The 15,317-nt window shown below is 36.3% G+C and overlaps 1 protein-coding gene across 1 annotated transcript in view; it reads left to right on the top strand.

The window, feature by feature from the left end:
• The window catches only part of LOC117238002 (tyrosine-protein kinase Btk29A-like), a 220,140-nt gene that overhangs the window by 169,223 nt on the left and 35,600 nt on the right, over positions 1–15,317 (top strand). The window lies entirely within an intron of this gene.

Below are 15,317 nucleotides of genomic sequence, written 5' to 3' on the forward strand. Positions count from 1 at the left end.
ATGGCTAGTTTCTTGGTAAACGGAGCTATGGCTGTGTAAGATGTACAAGATGTACTTGGAGGTGTGTGGTGAATGGGAGGATGCTTTTGTAGAATAACAAGACCAAGTCGATGGAGATGACGCGGAGTTAATTGTCGATCGTTTGCCTGGTTTCAGTTTCAGATGATGTTTGGTAGATGCGCAGCGATTGGGAAATTCCGTGTTGCTCTTTCAGTGTTGAAGTTATCGTTACGTTATCGTTGATTCCCGCTCTTAGATGGAATTGTTTCATTTAAAAATGGCTGGTATTTCGATTGTGCATAATATTGATCCTTCGTACTTGTGTCTTCTTTGTCTTTATTCCGCAATGAAGCATTTTCCTCCGTTTCACCTCTGTAGTATCAAATTGTGTATCGTCAGATGATGCGAAATTTAATGCACTTGCATCTAATTAATTAGTAGATACGTAAATGTTATAGTAAATATAATAGTGCACCTATAGCTGTAGCTACGATAGGTTTATTAAATCGAGAAATGTGGAACCTCTATCTCAGTGAACGTGAACCAGAATCCACGACGACTGATCATAGACCAATGCTGAAACAGCGAGAAGATAGTGGAAATCAGATGAAAATTACGAAACCACTGCGGGACCCGCATTCTCAAGTCTCCGCAGAAACATTCTCATTGTCAGAACTCTTTAAATTTAAATCGCTCATGATCCTCGTAGATAGCAAATTACATAGCCGGTCATCTGGCTACCTTCTTTTACCAACGAGCAAAGATTTCGCCAAAATTGGACACGCGCCGTTCTACGTAGCAATCTGCTGATTGTAAATTCGACCGTGAAACGTCTTCACTGGGTGTTAGGAAACGTCGAATGGAGTTTTCGTATCGATATGGAAGGAATCGACGAACGAAACGAGGCCATTGTTGATTTGACCCAGTTTCCCCTAGAAATTTTCTAGCTTCTCATGGCGATTCGTCTGGGCTAGGGAGATTTTGGTAGAAATTGAAACGAAGAAATTACTATAATCTGAGATGTAACTGAGATGTAACTGAGATGTAATCTGATATACGTGTCAGATTCAGAATGGATGTTGTGTTTAAAATTAATCGCCAGAGTAAGTGGTATTGCGCTCCTTTGACGACAGACCAAAAACTATTTGGTTGGCAACTCGAAAATTGTCGCTGGTGTAGATATCCAACTGTGAAGCGCAATAATAACCGTTTGCTGAATTATTTGAAGTGGTGAATTGCGGATCTCACTTTTTGCGATTTTTATAACATTCGGTCATCAGGTTTACGTATAGCATCTGTAGGTGCTATAGTTGCTTGTTTTTCGATTGCTCTGCGATGAAGTAACAGCCCGTCATGATTTGAAGGTTATCCGTACTATCAGTAATCATCAGCTGCTAAGTGAATTCATTGATCTTGCGACTATTGTGTACGAACGTTTGCTTCATCGTAGTTGGGCAACAACGTTACCGCAAATTGGCTCAGTTGCATCATTGTTCTTGATGATGGAACGTGCTTGTCATCTGTTCAGACGTACCTCATCGCTGTTAGTTATCCTGCGGCGATTTCCATCTCGATTTTCTTCGATTTCGCGCAAATTATTTCTATTTCTTGTGTATAGGTTATATTGGGTCTGGGTTATATTGGGTTGGCAACTAAGTGATTGTGGAATTTGTCAGTGCCACCTAATGACAAAATCAACAACCACTTAGTTACCAACCCAATATGTCTTCTTCGGTTGATTACAGAAAGTATAGTATTTTGTGTGTAATTTGAGTGATATCGAAGGACGAGTAGCTTTTAAAGAATATGTTTCTTATATCATTTTCCTGAGTCTCTTCGAAGGTCGTTGATGTCTTTTCCTTGCGTGTTGCAGCTGACATTAAGATGCAAAATTATACGATCTCGAAATAATTTTCAAAAATAACAAAGAATCTTTTCTGGCGTATAATTTCATTGTAAAATTTTCGTTTATAACACACGCGCACAAACAATGGCGACACTGTAAATTTGGCTAATGCTTTGTACGAATTTCTGTATAAATATAACAACATTCTACGTGAATTTTAGATTAAGTATGAAATTAAAAGTACTTAGAATTGTTTACAACATCCCTTCAATGACGTTATATCTTTTTAACTAGCCTTTTCCAACATATTGAAGTTCGGAAAAATCAAAGTCACCGACCAATTTGTGAAGTATTTGGTTGGCAAGTAAGTGATTGCGGTTTTTGTCAATGCCACCTAGTGACAAAATACGCAATCACTTAGTTGCCAACCCAATATTAGCAAAACTTGTCAAAGTCGGATGACACGACAATATTTGTCAACCCAAAATTTCCTCGAGAGTTAACGTTTCTATTAGTATTAATAAATATAGTATTAAGAGTTAAACGTTATGGCGTAACATATTTTAATCTAATGCAGTTTTCAGGAAAGCTACTAAAAATTCACGTATTCACCTTCTCATGTTGAAATTTAATATCCCCGGAAGAGGGCGTCCTTTGTACATTGATCACGTGATCCTTCATTCTCCTCGTATAATTTCCCTCTTTCCTTCTCGATCCTCTAATTTCCTCTAATCTGTTCCACTTTAACCCTGCACGCGTATCATCACCCAGCCAGATTCATTCAAAAGTTAAATGAACTCGTTTACAGAATTTTATCTTGGCCGTGCGCGTTTCGGTAACATTTATCCCGAACATAACCAAATTTATTCCCTTTGTTTCCTTCTCTGGTCGGATGTGATTTCAAGCCAACAGCCAGTCGCGTTCTCCTTTCACTCTGCTTCTCCTCCCTTCTGTCTCTTTTATCTCGTTTCTCCCTATCCTTTTCTCATTCCAACCGATCGTCTCGTCGTCAACGTGCCATTGATCGAGAGAGACCGAGGTAATATCCGTTTGAGGAATCAGCACGGAAGCTCCGCCAGTATCTCTGCTTCCGGTGCAGACGTTCGATCCCCTTTGATCGCGCATTCTTTTTGCCCCGCCGTCTGTTTATTTATTAACCGAACGGATGAAGGCTCTTCGCCTGGTGTCATATCTCCTTTCCAACTTCCTCTTTCGCATCCAAGCAAATAGGAAGCGAGAGAATGTGTTCTCGTGTGGTTCGAGGATGTGCTTCGGTGAAATGTTACTTTTGTAACGCGTGCGTGCGCGTTAGTAGACTGTGCTTGTGGTTAGGTTAGGTTGTTTCGATTGAATTTGAAATTGAAAAGTGATTTATGGTTTTTTCGCAGATGTTTGAAGGGAAAGAGTAGTACTGTGCCTGTTCGCGTAGCGTTGTGTGTTTGTGAAATGTCTAGAGTTCATGGATTTTAGTTTTAGATCTTTGAAAGCTGTTTAACCTTTTACACTGCTATGTGGAGTGTGACTTGACATCAGTTTTTATCTCAGCAGCTCCTTTGTCGAGTTCCACTCGACATTCTTTCATGTTCCACTTTTTTTTGTGATTGTTTCAAAATATATCATAACTTAAAAACTAGAAAATACAACAATAGTGCGAATAAAATTGGTATTTAAGTGAATTTCTTTCTTCTTTTATTTATTTAAATTGTCTTACTCTTTGGTTAAAGTAGATTTCAAATAGAACACATAAAAGCGTTAACAGCTGCTGGTAATGAAATAGAAATAAAATTCGCAGTGCAAAGGGTTAAAAGAAGAATATTGTAAAAAGATACGGTTTTTCAGGCAGTTCTATTACGCTTTCCAAGGAAATCTGTAAATACAGCAAATTAAATTTAAAAGATACTGTTTGCCACGCTATTATCTTTCTCTGCTTTTCAATGTATGCGATTGATCGCTATAGCTTCTCAACAGCTATCATCTCAGTATATTATGGTTTTTAATGCTGAGAAAAAATGTTGAAAAATTGTTTATTTAAAATGCTGGAACAGGTGACAAGAATACGTCGTAGGTATTTTAGTGGATCTGTGAAAGCGAAATAATAGTGAAATTAGAAGGACTGGCATTTTTATTCGAACGTAAATACTAGCTAATTCACGAGAACAATTACGAACCTGTCCCTGGGTCAGTCGTAACCCACCACCCATTAACGTGGATAATTTCATTACTGCTGGCTGCACGATCTACAATTATGAGTCGGTCTTTTGCTTTCGTGCGAGATTCCATAGTCGTTGTTAAATACATTGGCGTAGTTCTCGTATTCTCTCTGGTGCGATTTAAATCGAAAAGAAATGAACAATTGCTATTGGCTAGTTATCGAGCATGTTACGCGGAATTATGTAACGTGTGAAACCTGTCAGAAAATGTAAATGTATATGTTTCTGTCTATAGCTATAATTAGCTGGCACAAGTGGCACAGATATGGATTTTACGCGTTTCGTAAAATTACGATATTAGAAAATGTGAACGTAGAAAAGTACGTTGTTCGAGGTATGCATTTGTCGTTTTCATCGAACGTTCTCTTCTGCTGAATAATCGAATGATGTTAATGAAAAACGTTTAATAACGTAAAATGTAAATTGCAAGCTCGAAGGAAGCTTGTCCCTAGAATTGCACTGTGTTTCGTCGAATTGCAAACGTTTCGTTTCTCTGGTATATTTAAACAAATACTAGTGAAAATCCTAGTAATTAATCGTGCAATCTTTTTACCCATTTTAGAAATAAAAATTAAAGAATTTTTTAATTAATTGAAGAATTATTTAGATTAATTAATTCTTTAAATTAAAGAATTATTTAAAGGAATAAAGAATTTCAGAGGAATGTTTCGATTTCAATTAGAATATACCCCTTTTTTTCTTCACGATTATCAAAATTTAGAGCTTCTCTAGAGCTTTATGAAATAAAAAGGATTCCTTTCGATTTGATATTTCATGAACGACGAACGAGATGAAGTTCTGAATATTCCGCAAGTCTGTTCGCTCCGTTCTCAGTTTTTCAGATGTCTGGCAAAGATATCCACCGTTACATCCGCCTTCGCTCGTATTTACAACGCCGTATACGAGCGTGTGTTGCTATTTCATGTGTGCGTTATTCGCGACACGTTCAACGGGGAACGGCATTACGAATCACGCCAGCTTCCTTATTCAATATCCGAGTTCGACGACGCTGATGTCGCGTGATAGGCGTTCCTTATTCGCTTCAAGAACTTCCTGGACAGGGATATCTATCTAATACAGTAGCATGCAAAAGTTTTACCAGCTACTGAATAAAATTGTTTCGTTTCACAAATGAATTTAAGAATATTTGATAATACTTTATTATTAATATTATTATTTAGTTTGAGAATTGGCAATTATTTGAAGAAATATATCGATTTCTTTGCAACAATTAATTTTTGTCAACTTTCTTTTTAACGATAATTCTGAAAGAAAAATGCTGCTGAATAAATTTATTAATAAGTCAATTTGTGTTTATTACGCTGTTTTCTTGTTCAAATGTTCTTACGTATTCTGTAAGATTTTGGCTGCTTAATTTTGAAATATCTCGTTTTAATTCGTATAATACGAAGCATTGGATAAAAAGAAGAGATATGATGAAATTTTGAAATATTTAATTTTACAATCATTCGTATCACACGTAACACGCATTACAAAATATAATGAAATACCATGGAAGCAATATAAATGTTGAGAATTGTCTTAATCGGCGAAATAAATGTATAGCAACACTTACAATTACCTTTAGAATTTATATCAAAATAGTTTCAGATTTATTTAATATGTGATTTACAAGATATTCGTGGATACACATTTGCACGCGTCTCAGCACTCTATTTATCTCGCCATCTTCTATACCACACTACCAACGGAACCGTTGTATTCATTTCTTTTACGAGGCGCTGTGCACGCACATACCGCACACACTCATATACTCATATATGTGTGTCACTACTACGTTAACCTAGTGTAGCACACAAAATTACACATATCTCAATAATAACCTCTCAACAATATGGTCTACTACTAGACTAGAACTAACTACTAACAAAAATTGGATCGTAAAATTCCAAATCCATGAATTAAAAAAATATAAAATGTACAAGCATCGTCGAAACGTAAAAAAGAAACACATCTAATCTTGTTCCTCTAATACTATCTTTCTTCTTCTAATTGCAAATCAGAAAAGAGGTACGACTCGTTCCACTTATCTGAGGATCATGTTTCACAGAAATATTCTGTGCAAAGGCACGATAAATGGAACGTGGCCGGTGAAAATTGTTTCATCGTGTAAACGACCTTCCTAGTTTCTTTCAATTTTTACGCAGTCCGAATAAAAGGGACTGCGTGTAATGCAAGCACACGGAACGATTTTGGTAACTGGCGCGATCTTGATGATAATTAACCGCATGTATGCTGGTCGAATATCGACGGCTGCCATATTCGCTGCACTAACTTCCTACTGACGTAGCAATCGAATAACGCGCCATATGAAACGGCTGGTAACGGATGTTGATTGTTCCGAGCGCTCATTGTTTCAGTCAGATCAGATGCTTGTAAATCAAGAAGCTTTCGATACTTTGGATATAAAAAATAATTAATCATTGCGAAGAGAAGGAGATACGAGCCTCTCAGAAGCTGTTGAGTTGGCAACTAAGCGATTGCGGATTTTGCCAACACCACCTATTGACAAAATCCGCAATCATTTAATTCCTAATCTAATAAATCAATCAACTCCACTTCTCAAATTCGTTTCAAGCTTCACCAATATAATCGTGACAGTGCTGTGTCGTTATAGCAACGATGAAATTTTTCTAAATGTTTCATGCAACGCAGAGCTTGCATAAATAGTGGAATATTTTCGCGAGCCGCGGTATATTGAAACTTTATAGTGGAACTGTGTAAACGTATGTCACAGGTTATTTACTTTTTTCGCGAAAATAACAAATAATACGCTATACACCTTGATGGTTATAAATGTTTATCATTGGTGATATCCGTGGTTTAGTAGTGTGCCACGTTAGTCATAGACGAATGCGTTGTTATGACATTTAGTCGAAATGAATTTCAGCGATGAACTATGACAGCAATCTTAGACTTCCTCCACGATAATTACTTCTATCAATCTCTCAGTCTTCTAATAAAAACACGTAACATGTTGTAACTACCAGAGATAAATGTATCACCACGTAAGCAGCCTGAAAAAGTGAGATAAACGGCCTTCCGCTACTTAATCACAAATGCAATATTATTTGTTCGGCCATATTTTTCGTCAAACGACTTTTCTTCCTTACCGACGCGCTCTTCCCTCAAAAAACATCTTCAACTGTATTACCATAATTGACGCTATTCATTGTGTTGCCAACTAAGTGATTGCGGGTTTTGTCATTAGGTGGTATTGACAAAATCCGCAATCACTTAGTTGCCAACCCACGGATCGTCAACGTGAAAATGTCAAAATGTCAGAGTGTACGTGTATGTGATAAAAAATGTCACAATATCTCGCAGTCTAGCCAGGAGGGAAATTTCCAACGACGTATTTTTCCTCTCTTTTTTCCGGTCCATTTCGGTTCGATCCTGTGTTCCCGGAGGCGGAAGCGGCTTCACACGGTCCGCACAGTCAATAGCGCGGTTCAATTTTTGAAGTGTACACATAATATATGGAGATACGTAGGTAGCTGCCAATTTACCGGGGGTCTGGACCTGCGATCCCTTCGTTCTCCACTGGGAGGTGACTTCGACCAACGCGATGCGCGATCCGGAAAAATAGCAGCGTCGCATAGCGCGGCATTTGAACGAGGACACGGGACGAAAATCAAAATTCGCTCGCCAAACGTTCGCAGAACGTTTAAGAATTTCAAATACAATTTAATATAATTAGTAATGCATTATTATTAAATACATATTTTTACCTATATATATACAATATAAATAAATCTGTTCAAAACCTTTAAAAGTAAATACTATTGTATTATACAATACAAACCTCTAATAAATACAATATAACATAAATATATTCTACTTATAAATAATTTCATTTATATATATGTATATGAAAATTTATTTGTGAACTTTAAATTTTTTAATTTTGGTTTATTTTTATATGACAAAATTACATTATCTACAACATTATTGCTCATATAATATTCATATTTTTTTTTTAATTTAACCTACTCAACAGAGCTATTTATTTATATAAATATAATTAAATATAAATATACACCTCACCTTGTTATTCATATGAAATAAAAATCTAAAATACAATTTAACATAATTAATAATGCATTATATTGCAAACGTAATGCCTTTCCCACAATGAACAATTTGTTCACACAAAACGTCATTATCGCACGTGAAAAATGATTAAAAAACCGAAGTATGTTGTCGATTATAATCGACTGATGGGAACTGTGGAACGAATCGCGATACCAGCGCCAGATTTCCGATGTTGGCCTATGTGTAACACCATGTTTCGAAAAATACCACACGTAATACCATTATTAAAGCTATTTAATTATATAATTTATAATGTATATAATGTATAATTAAATAATTTATAAAATATAAAAAAATATAAATTATATACAATTATATTATATCATATCATATTATTTATATTCTGTAATGTTATTTGTTTGCAAATTGTAATTATTAGCTTGGCAACTAAGTGATTGCGTATTTTAAATAACAAGGAAGATTCAAAATTTTTGCTGAAAAATATAACTTTATTCAATTAGGTATTTGTTGAGATATGTATAATTTTCTGTGCTGGACTAGGTTAAAGGCGTAATGGAGATACTTGTATGTATATATCAGTGTGTGGAAGTATGTGTGTGTGCGCAGCGTCTCGAAACAAAGGAATGTAAACAGTCAGTTGATTAAGGGTCGTCGAAGAGTCGGTTTACAGTCGGGTATAGAAGAAAGTGCTGAGACGCGTGCATGTGTATATCGTTTTGTTCATGAAATAAATATATCATTGTTTTAATATTAATCCTCAGTATAAATTTAGTGTTCCTATAACATTATTTCGGCCTCAAAGATCTACAATTTTCAATAGTATTATCCGTTTTCGTCCATCACCTTTGGCTATCTTTCAGGCGGTGTCATAATTCCATGTTCATAAAACTTCTGGTTTTTCTCAGCAAAAAATAAATACTCTGTTTCGAGGAAATTGTTCTTCTTCGAAAAACATCGTCAGAACAGCTCGGTTTGCAGTGAGGCGTAAACCTGGTCGCTGACGATCCTTTGTTAATAATAGAAATATCTTTAATAAAATAAAATATACTACCCAAGAGAATACGATTATTGTCATCGTTGTTATTAGTGCGAAGCTGCACCTATCCGACGCAGTTGCGAAATAAGAAACGTTGGACAACTGAATCAGTCGGATAATACGAGCTCGCCAATTCTTCCTTCTTTCGCTTATCATTCGTATTTATCATTCGTATAATTGGAGTTAATTCTCATATAACTGGATTTTGCTGAGCTGAAGTTCGTAAATACTAAGGCAAAGACTTTTATCCGCATAAGCGTGACCGTCACGTGACCTGAAGTCGAATAATACGAGTTGAAAAACGTATCTGGTAAATCGGACATTGCGGTGACATAAGTTTGCATAAGCGCAGTTCTACTTATTCTAATTATGGTTATGTTGACCAACACTGGTTTCACAGTATTCAGGTGTCAATTCAAGGACGTTGAGGAGAGCGCTAATGAAGTAGTTTCTTCAGGGCGGAGAAAATGCGAGGATTGCATGGAGGATTTGAAAAAAAGGAAGAAAAAAGGCAACGTTCGTAGGCAACGTTTGCATGTTTGCAGGTGGTGTCGTTTTGACCCAACGTCGGAATTTCGCCGAGTTCAGCGTTTCCCGCGGAAACTGCCTTTGTCAATCGGCAACCGGCATTCGAACCGGATTGCCCCTTAAGAGGAGCGAGCTTTTTCATGTTCCCTTGATTCAACCTATGTGTGCAGACCTCTATGCCTTGCTGATCACGCTTTCGAGACAAAAACGTGGGAATTTCTGTCGACCCAGAGCTTTCGCTTGCACTTCGCCTCAATTTCCATCGAAATTCCACGTATTTTTGGTCTGACAAAAATGACAATCGAAAATTTGGCAATTTAACGATCTGTGACGGTACTTGGCAACAATGTGTATCGCCGAAGCGAAGTGCCTAATGAGTCATCAATATCCCAACGGTCCTTCCGCCGAATGTTCGAGAAGGAAGCGTGCATGGCAACGGTCGCGAACGCCTAACAAACGCGTGAATGGTGGGGATATTGAGGGACGACGGAAAGAAAAGAATCGAATCCGATCGACAGTTAGGTTCGAACTAGAAAGCGATAAAGTCGAGTTGTAACCGGGCGGCGAAACCGGGAGCGATACGCGACGCGATCTAACGAAGACAGTTGTTAATAAATATATATTGTTGACCTAAACACCGAGTGATTATTTAACGCACTACACCCAGTATCACCTCAGATCGTTAAACCATTCTATTCTGTTCTATGGAATATTTTTGCTTCTATAAACCAGTTATTTCGTTGGAAAAGTGGAATATCTTTATGTCGAAGAATACTCTGATTTTACAGTGTAAGATTTCTTTTTTAACACATTGTTGACTGGTCACGAGTTAATTCGTGTTTTCATGGCCAAACGTTACCGACCTGCCACGAGTAAACTCGTAATGCGTTTCTTTCTCGCATCGGCGTCGTTTTCTCAGCGCGCTGTTGGAGATGATACGGTGCAATTGTTGGTCAGCATACCTCAAACCGTGTCTCTCGCTTGTAAGACCCGTCAAGTTGCGTTCTTTGTTGTAAAAAAATGTCAACGATGACGGGACATACCAATGAAGAATATTTCAATGAATTATACGCGGATGTTTTATCTGATTGTCCGAGTGATTGTGAATCAAATTGTGGTGACTTGGAAAATGATACTGTAGTATCAGTATTTTACTAAACACTTTAGCTCTGCAGTATTTTACGAAAAACTTTAAAGTGGTCCAGAAAATTAGTATTTTTTCTGATAAACTGCACCTTGTTCGATGCATGTAAAATGTACTGTATCTATCTGCCAGAAAATAAAACAAGATACAACAAATTTCTACTGGAAGTAGTTAGAAAATGGACAACTGTGGATTCCAAAGAATGCAGCATTGCACCTGACATTTCTCGAATTTCTAAAACAGCTCCTTATTATAATGATGCATCCTTCACTGATTCCTTTACTAAAAAATAGTCACTGGCAGAAAAACAAATCAGACTAGAGCGTGTAGAGTATGCTGTTCAAAAGGAAAACTCAGAGACTAAATATATTTGCAAAAGTTGTTGTGTACCATTACACGTAGGTGATTGTTACACTGTTTATCATAGGAAAAAGGAATATTAAAAGTTGAATAACAAATAGAATTTATTAAAGTTTATTTATATTGTTTTACTTGCACGTTCAAAAATTCTCAGTAAAATTGACGGCCAACAATGTGTTAACAGATCCTACATTTCGTGTAAATGTAATATGTTTGGAGCTAATTAATGAGCATATAAAATGCCGCAATAAATAAAATGGTGTACAAATGTTTTTTGTAGGCATCGAATGTACTTTTCGAAGAACATGTAGCCGTCAGATCGACTATCTTAGCTTGCAATATTCTCGTAAACGTGCTCCTATTTACACAAACGATAGGAGATCTCGTTTCAAGTTAATGATTCGGGTCGTTCAAACGATATATTTCTTCTTTCTTTTTTTTTTGCATCGATCAGATGAAAGTTGGACGCTTGAGAAGTTTCATATGAAACCACGGGGCCGCGGTGTTCCATTTGCTTTCATCTTGAACTACTTCTTCGCCTTGATATTTCAGTAAAAAGTTGTTTGCGTCAAAGTTGCTTGCTTCTTCCTGTCTTTTTTTTTCTTCGATTGTCAACAATCCACATCGTTCCATTTTAAACCGTGTTCCCAGCCAAAACGTTTCATATTCCGGGAGTAATTCCTTTTCTTAAGCAACGAACGTCACCTTTTACTTTGAAGGATCGGTCAACTTCAAACTTTCCCCTTGCAAATTTTACACCAATTTTTCATTTGAAATTTTTTGCCAACTCCGCCCCTTATTTCTATTTTCATTTTTCCTTTCTTTTCAAATACTTGAACTTTCCTCGATTTAATCGATTCACAGTTGACACGATTCTTCGTTGTGAAATTCCCTTTACGTAGCTTCAACCAACTAAAATCTTTTTAGTTGCGTCACATGTAGTATCAGGTGTCCGTTCGAAGCCATAAAAGAACAAATGCTACCATATCATTCGGTGGTTCGAAACTAAGCTTCGCAGGTTAAGGAGTTTCCCCCACTTCGTCTTAACTATAAGTCGTTCTTGGAATAGGCGAAGTGACGTTGAACGGTCAATTGATTTCGGACGCGCTGTACCGAACTCTTTATCCCAATTACAGTTTCCACCAGGCACTTCAGGAATTCTCTTCACGGAATTTCGTTTGATCGTTGGTTAACCAATTTTCCCAATTTTACGGTTTCACGTTGTATTTACGTATTGACGATTATGTTAAATTCTTACGATTATGTTACCAACAATATGTATTAATAAACAAATTGTGTAGCATGAATTGCCGTTAATAATATGTTAACCCAATAGGTGTACAGTTATTACAATAATAATAATAATAATAATAATAATAATAATAAAACAAATGTATTAATAAAATGATAGTACATCGCGAAAGTATTAAATGCAAATATTATATATCGCTACTTACTCATTGGTTTTAATGGCTTTTTAACGACTGTCTCAAACAGCATTTCTCCTAACGACTCCCTCACTTCTAAAGATTGTTGTATTTTATTTGTCTACAAAAATAAGAATGATAAATGTACAGATTGTATTGGGTTGGCAACTAAGTGATTGCGGAGTTTGCCATTAGATGGCATTGACAAAATCCGCAATCACTTAGTTGCCAACCTAATATATAGCACTGTAGACCGTAAGTCTCACACTTTTTGGTATTCATTTTAAATACTATTGTGCACACTTTTACGTTACTGTTCCTGAAACGACATCCTAACATCAAGTGAACGTGCGATTATTTTCATTTGGCAATGACGTTTACATTCGGTGTAAAGGAAAATGAAAAACTATCAACAGTGTTACAGCGTTCGAATACTTTTGTGTGAAGATACAAAATTGTTTTAACAAATTAGTTTAGTACACCTTATTTTAATTAATAATTGAAATTTAATATTGATATTGAATATTTAATAATAATTGAATAATAATTGAAATTTGTAAATCTAAGCATTTGAATATTTTCGTGAGCCACTGTATATATACAATTTACTGTTTTTTCACGTGCAGTTAAATTTTTACTCGATTATCATCGTTTATGTTTAAACGAGATCCGATTCATGGTACACGGTCATGGTACACGATATAATGCGCTCGAAATTTCCAGCTTGAATATATTGGAAATGTTGGAACTTTGTTTAAAATAGCTAGAAATTAATTGAAAATACTTGTCATAATACAAATGTCATGTTTGCCACAATTGTGCACAATGACACAGATAGTTGTAAATAGCATGAAATACGATTTCACGTGAGAAAGCTCGAGGCCAGGAACGATATCGCGGTGGTGCGACTTTCGTGAATCGCGCGTAAATACGCAGACGTATCGGAATATCCAATTGGCCCAGGGGAAGTTAATCGGACGATACGTCCCGTTGCCAACGGGGCTGATCCGCAACCGCGACGACCGCAAATGGAAAATCCCCGTAAAAAGTAGCGTAACCCGCTTTGCCCTATCAGTCGCGCGACTATTCCCAGCTGTAAATCCATTTTTCTTCCTTGCCCTATCGTTCTCTATCTGCATTAACTCCCTCCTTTTTATACGAAAATCCCGTTTTAAACGGAAATTGCACAAATTTCAACGACGAATTAATCTGTTAATTAGAGAACACGAGTTATCTGACTCGGATTCATAATCTCTTATAACCTCTTAATTCATCGTAATTTCTCTATTTTCATCTGCTATATTTTAATATATTCGTTCATTTCTGTTTCCAAGTGAATTTTACATTTGGTGCCTATTCGGGAAAAAAGGATAAGACAATGCAAGCAGTTTTGATGATCAATAATAATGTTCTGTGAGAAACGAATAATATTGTGTTACTTCAAGTTAATTAACATCGTGTATACTTTATAAATGTTTAAGAGAGTAATATTTATTTAGTTCTGTTAGGTTAGTGGTAACTAAGTGATTGCAGATTTCGTCAATACCACCTAATGGCAAACTCCGCAATCATTTAGTTGCCAATCTAATAAAATGAAGCGCAAGGATAGTTGCGATATAGAATTGGTTAATCGGAAATTGAATTTTCAAATATTTTTCTATAAATGGATAACAAATGTTATTTATCACGTACCTCGCCTGTGGCCTTCGTTTACGTTTAGAAAAATCAACAGTAAAACGTATGTGAAAGTGATTTATCCTTCTTTGTTAACTCCTAACCTCAATGTATAGTTATTTTTTTTTTATCAAATAACTGTTACCAGACCATTTACTGTTAATTAAATTTCATTTTCTAAAGAAATGGAGAATGGTAGATATGGAGTTTGTGCTCTTAGGGTATTTCAAAGTCGACGAGGTTATTCGAAGACGCGGAAGGTGCGCCTGAGGATACCAGCCGGAGTTTAATTCGAATAAAGTGGGACGGTTAGGAAAATGGTACCGGGCAATTTCCGTTTTTCGTGAGATTAGCATCTACCAGATGTCGAACTGCCCGTCCACGGTTTTCATTAAACTGGATCGTTCGGCTAATGTGCAGAGTTTCGAGGCACAGCGATGCCTTATCTTAACGCCATTTCAAAGTCTGGAATTTTTACTCAAGATTCCCCGATAAAATTGCTTCTATCGTTTCTTGCAGTTGCCCGGTTTCTACATTTGAAGTTTAATGAGAAAATTTAAGTCTCTGACTTGTCTAATAGAATTTTTAAATGCATCAGATAAAAATGTATATATTGGGTTGGCAACTAAGTGATTGCGGATTTTGCCATTAAGTGGTATTGAGAAAATCCGCAGTCAGTTAGTTGCCAATCCAATACACATTTGGCACAATCTAGCGCAGTCCTTAGGATATAAACACGCTTGGGCTTAATTAATTAATATATAAATGACGCGATAAGTACAACAGTGTAAAAATACATAGTCTATATAGCTTCTGTTGAAGTAACTACTTCAAGAAAAACTCTACATCTTTATTTATGAATATCTGTGACCTGGAGACTGCTGTTACGCAGAAATATTCTAAATAAGGAGCGATGCATATTATTGTACCCTTGAGTATACATCATGTTTTGGGTTGCAAGGTCTAAGAGCAAAGGAACTAATAAACAGATTTTTATTTATGTTCCTGTAGCCTC

The sequence above is a fragment of the Bombus vosnesenskii genome, unplaced genomic scaffold, assembly GCF_011952255.1.
Source record: "Bombus vosnesenskii isolate JDL3184/JDL3185 unplaced genomic scaffold, Bvos_JDL3184-5_v1.1 scf7180000013430, whole genome shotgun sequence".
In the NCBI taxonomy this organism is placed as follows: Eukaryota; Metazoa; Arthropoda; class Insecta; order Hymenoptera; family Apidae; genus Bombus; species Bombus vosnesenskii.